This window comes from Eriocheir sinensis, unplaced genomic scaffold (genome assembly GCF_024679095.1).
Source record: "Eriocheir sinensis breed Jianghai 21 unplaced genomic scaffold, ASM2467909v1 Scaffold3, whole genome shotgun sequence".
NCBI lineage: Eukaryota > Metazoa > Arthropoda > Malacostraca > Decapoda > Varunidae > Eriocheir > Eriocheir sinensis.
The window spans coordinates 857,779-863,771 of record NW_026111609.1 but is presented as its reverse complement, the minus strand read 5'-3'; positions in this window follow the sequence as shown (position 1 = coordinate 863,771).

The window sequence follows — 5,993 nt, the reverse complement described above, 5'->3', positions numbered from 1 at the left end:
TATATGTCCTCCACTTTCGCCCACCCATGAGCCCTTTCGAGCTCCACCCGGAGCTCGCTAGGGCTATTCTCCGTGACCAGCTCGTCTAGGCGGAAGCATATGACTGTCCGCCGACTACGGACCTCAGATGGCATGAGGGGAGTGAAGCCCTCTGCCGCAAGCGCCACCAGCAGGTTGCTTTCAAAGACAGCTTCGGTGTCCTAGTCCGAGGCCGTAACCACCACCACCCTGTCATCCGCGGCGAGTAGGCGAACGAACCTAAGTTTGGGCCCCAGCAGGTTGGATAGCGCGCATCGTGTCGCGATGGCCTCAGGCTGGGCGTGCCGAATTTTGACGCGGCCCATGCTCGGTTCGTGGGCCCGGGGTAGGGGGGGAGTGGTGTTAGGTGGTTGGGGAAAAAGACGCCGCAGGAACCCGCAACGTGAGGGGACATGGAGAGGCAAGGACAGAGGCCCCTGCCGTGAGGGAGGCGGGGCAAGGGCTGAGGGGGGACACAGGGGAGAGGGAGGGTAAAAACTGGGGGCTGGGGGTGCGGGGCCGACGAGTGGAAGCGGGGCACGGAAGTAAGGGATGGATGAGCCGGGAGAACCCAGGGAGGCGGGAAGAGGGGCGGGGAGTGGAGGTGGAGCCTAGGGGGGTAACCGTGCTACGACACTGGTGGCGAGAGGGCGGGGGAATGTGGGAGGACTCGGCAGGATGTGTCGGGGAGTCGCAGAGGGCGCGGGAGGAGGGAGTGGGGGAGGGGGTGAGTGAGTGGGCGACTAGGAGAAATGTCCCCTCTACGCCACACGGGCCCGAAGCAAGCCAAGACGAACCGCTCGATTGGGGAGTCCTGTCAGACGGGGACGGCGTCCCGGTAGACGACGGGGAGGTGGGTGGTGGGGGGATGGGTGAGGTGACTCGGGGATAAGCCCCTCAGCGCCACAAGATGTGCACGGGAAAACCGGGCGCACGCAGTGGCACAAGTAGATGAACCCTATCACATCAGCGACATTAATCAGTAATGAACATACCTTGCGTATCGGTTGTGCATACACCACAAACCAGATTCGGCCTGAAGAAACCACGGCGGCGGGGAATGGTAGGGAGGAGCAACGTAGTCAAGACTCAACTCGTAGAGCAGGCAGGAGAGGGGCCCACCACCGCCGGCGAGCGGGAGCGGGGCTGCCTGCCCCCGCCAATGAGAGGACGAGAAACCAGCCCCGCGCTTGGCCAAGCCACCACCGCTGGCTGCCCTCTGCCGTGTAGCGAGGGATGGCGGGGCGACACACACCCACAACCCGCCAATAGAAATGGCGAACCACGGAGTCACAGAGACATAGGCGCTCCGGGGACGACACTATCAGTCACCATCAATATGGGACGTTGCACGTGATATTTAACGGAAACGAAAACACCCGAAGACACACGGGCGACATTCGTCTCTCGGTGCAGGGCCAGCACAGAGGGACCCACCCAGCGAGCGGGAGGCGGTAGCTAATGGGAGGACGAGAAGCACTACCCACACACTCCCGGGCCCCTTGCCGAGTCAACTCTGTGCCGCCTGGCCACGGAGGAGGCCAAGCTCACCCCCAGCACACGCCGCTGGCGAGTCGGGACACTGAACACACACCACGGCACAGGGGGCCGCCACACACCGTCACTCGAAAGTTGGTACGTCGGAAGCACGCAGGGGCCACGGGGGCCGCCTGACCGGACTCGTGAGCACACACAGCTTGTTCAGGCCGCCGCCTCTGCACCCACACAAAACAATGAGCCCCGGCAAGAGATACACGCCCGCGGGCACCCAAAAAACAACAGCACAATGGAGAGACAATCACACGTGGTATTCAAACGGGGCGCGATATTGAGGAGAAATCCCCGCACTACGAGACGCTGGGGAGATGATGGGTGCACGTGGGACGGGAGCACCGCGGGAGAACAATGGAAAGAGGTAGCAGGTCCAGGGACGGGGAGGCGGGAGGCGGGAAGCGGACGAGCCAGACACAGCGGGGGTGGACGGGGCGCCCGAGAGGGACACCCGGCGGCGCCAGCCGCCCTTCGGGGGGAAGGACAGCGTCAGACGAGGTAACACTCCACGCACAGCAGCTGCGGCGCAGGCACGGGGTCGTATGAGGAAGGGGTGCCCGGGAGGGACACCCACGCCGCCTGCCGCCCTTCGGGAGGAAGAGCAGCGTCGGAGGAGATAAGGTCCTCGTCACGTGAAGCAGCTGCGGCGCCAGGCTCGGGGTAGTAGTGAGGGGGGGGGGGTGCCCGAGAGGGACACCCTACAGAGGCAGCCGCCCTCCGGGAGGAAGGACAGCGGCAGAGGCAGGCCGGAGGAGAACCCGACACACACGACAGCTCCTGGCCCACGCCCCGCTCAGCAACCGGGAGGGGAGGGGGTGGGATGCCCGAGAGGGACACCCGATGTCGCCAGCCGCCCCTCGGGGGGAAAGACGACTTCTGCTGGAAGAAAGGTTCAGCCACCAGGAGCGGCAGCCAATGAGAAGACGGGAATGGTCGTGGGGCGGCGTCGTCGAGTTCCTCTTCTTTCTTCTTCGCAGGGCGCGGGGTGGAGGACCGTCCTCTTCCAAGACGAGAGTGGGACTGTTCAGTTGATGAATGACCATGAATGAATAGCGTCGCGTGGTGGTGGTGAAGGATTTACCCCCTAAAAAGGGGGTTTGTCGCGTGTGTTGTGTGTGTTGTTGTGTGAGATTTACCCCCTAAAAAGGGGGAACGGGCCTTTGTCGATTGACGGCCCGTCGCGTGTGTGTGGGATTTACCCCCTAAAAATGAGGGAACGGGCCTTTGTCGATTGACGGCGGGTGTGGGGAAGCCTCCGCCGCCGCCACAGCCACGGGTAGAAGCCGGCGAGCAGCGACGGAGGCACGGGCCCTCCGAGCAGGCGCTCAGTAGCAGCCCGTAGCTGAGCCGAGCGAGCAACTCAGCAGTCTATAGGTGGCCCAGAGGCCTGGAGAGTTGCTCGCTCGACGAGTGCTGGCGGTCCACTGGCCACTGTCCCGTTACCGTCAGCAGTGGAACGCCAGCACACAGTGGACCGCCAGCACTCCTCGAGCGAGCAACTCTCCAGGCCTCTGGGCCAACTATAGACTGCTGAGTTGCTCGCTCGGGTCAGCTACGGGCTGCTCCTGAGCGCCTGCTCGGAGGGCCCGTGCCTCCGTCGCTGCTCGCCGGCTTCTAACCGTGGCTGTGGCGGCGGCGGAGGCTTCCCCCACACCCGCCGCACGCCAGCGGCGGGTTCCCCCCTGCGACGGGCCGTCAATGGACAAAGGCCCGTTCCCCATTTTTAGGGGGTAAATCCCCCAAAAAAAAAAAAACGCCAGCACTCCTCGGGCGAGCAGCCGGGTGGCCCTTCTGCGGAGGCGAGGTGGACCCGTGGGGTCATCCTCGCTTGCCCCCCCCCGCGCGGTCAAGTCAACCAGTCGGCTGCTCTCACGAGTACCGCTACGGGTGTCTGCTGGGCGCCTGCGCAGAGAGCCCGTGCCTCTGTCGCTGCTCGCCGGCTATTACCTGTGGCTGTGGCGGCGGCGGCGGAGGTGTCCCTACATCCGCTGCACGCCAGCGGCGGGCTCCCCCCTGCGACGGGCCGTCGTAAGACAAAGGCCCGTTACTCCTATTTAGGGGATAAATCCCATAAGAAGAAGAAGTTACCGTTAGTGGCACTCCTCGGGCGAGCAGCAGGGTGGCCCTTCTACGGAGGCAAGGTGAACCCGTGGAGTCATCCTCCCTTTGGGCGACCCTCCGCGGTCAAGTCGACCGGTCGGCTGCTCGCGCGAGTACCGCTGGGTGTCTGCGGGGCGCCTGCGCAGAGAGCCCGTGCCTCCGTCGCTGCTCGTCGGCTATTACCCGTGGCTGTGACGGCGGCGAAGGCGTCCCCTACATCCGCCGCACGCCAGCGGCGGGTTCCCCCCTGCGACGGGCTGTCGCTTTGACAAAGGCCCGATCCCTCTATTTAGGAGGTAAATCCCATAAGAAGAAGTAGTTATCCGTGGCTGCGGCGGCGGCGGAGGCGTCCCTACACCCGCCGGGACTTAAATTGCCCCCCCTTACAGGGCCGCCTTTGTGCAAAGGCCCTGCCCCCCTTTTTAGGGGGTAGATCGTATGAAGAAAAAGAATGGGCGCAAACATTGGCTTCCCGGACCTGACAGTGTGCACACCTCTCCCCCATCTTCTAGCAACAGCTCTCGCGGGCGAGCGATTGAGCTGCTCTGCTAATGCCATGCTGCGAGTCACCGTGTCAGTGTTCCACAAAGGAACACAAAGAAAGAACAAATAACAGCAGACCTGCTGGTCCTTACGAGGTTATTTGTGACAAGCTACACTAACTATCTAATAAAAGGTGGAAGATGAAGGACAGCAAAGGCGAAGCCTCCTCCCCACCCCCCCATCCCTCCAGCCAAAGCTGGCAGGAAAGGAAAAAGAACCATGCAGCTTGGAAAAACTGCATGGAATTTATGTAGGAAAGAAGAAAGAACTACCATTACTGCTACCACTAACCGGGCGATAGAAGAGGACAAGGACACCAGTATTCTAAAGAACTTAACGTTATTACGACAATGTGTAATATCTTAGTTGCTGGTTGGATTCAAAACACTTTTCTAATATATTCTTGAAGGCCGTAACTGTTGTACTATCAACGACATCACAGGGTAGAGAGTTCCAAACATTAACAACTCGATTGAAGAAGTGTTTAGCTTCGTGCGACGAGAATCTTTTACCACTTATCTTCAAATTGTGATTTCTTCTTGTTCTATTTGATCGATCAATTGTAATCTTCCGCATTAATATCACTGAATCCTTTGAACATTTTAAACACTTCTATTAGATCGCCTCGCATTCCTCGTTTTGATAGGCTGAATAAATTTACTTCTTTAAGTCTTTGTTCATATGACAAATTTCTCAACCTAGGAATCATCTTTGTTACTCTTCGTTGAACCCGTTCCAACTTTTCTATGTCTTTTCTGTAGTAGGGAGACCAAAACTGTACACAGTACTCTAGACGGGTCGAACCAACGAATTATACAGTTTTAATATTACTTTTGCCGATTTATTATTAAAGACTCGTCCGATGAAGCCAACCAATTTGTTTGCAGTTTTAACTACCTCTGAACAATGCTGACCGGGCTTTAAATCGCTTGATATAGTGATTCCAAGATCCTTTTCTATACTTACTGCAGAAAGTTGTTGGCCATTCATTACGTACCGAACGCGATTGTTATTTTTTCCGATGTGCAACACTATACATTTGCCATTGATTGGCCCAACGTGCAAGTCGATCTAGATCTGATTGTAAAGATTTTTCGTCGAGTGTCGCATTTACTTTACTAGCAATTTTTGTGTCATCAGCAAATTTTGATACTTTGCAAGTGAGCCCATCATGGATATCATTAACATAAATTAAGAAGAGCATGGGGCCAAGCACTGACCCCTGAGGTACGCCGCTTTTGACATCGAGCCAATTAGATGTTACACCGTTTAGAACTACTCTCTGTTTCCGCCAATTGTGAACGTTTCCCGAGATACCGTGCGCCAGTAGTTAGCTGAGCAATCGTTGGTGGAGCACCTTATCAAATGCCTTTTGAAAATCCAGATATATGATATCTACTGATCTGCTTTCATCGAACACCTCAAAAATATAGTGAAAAAAATTAAGTAAGTTAGTCAAACACGAACGTTTACTACGGAAGCCATGTTGCGAACTATTTATCATATTATTTTCTTTGAAGAATTTCACCATATTGTCGCGAATGATAGTCTCCATTAACTTACAAACAATAGATGTCAGGCTAATTGGTCGATAGTTTCCTGGACGAGACTTGTCCCCCTTTTTGAAAATTGGTGTGACATTTGCAAGTTTCCAATCCGACGGAGCTTTTCCAGCTGTTAAAGATTTATTGAATATGATGGAGAGCGGTTTACAAATTTGATGTTTGATTTCTTTTAAGACCCTAGGGGTAATTTTGCCTGGACCAGGAGCTTTGCTTACT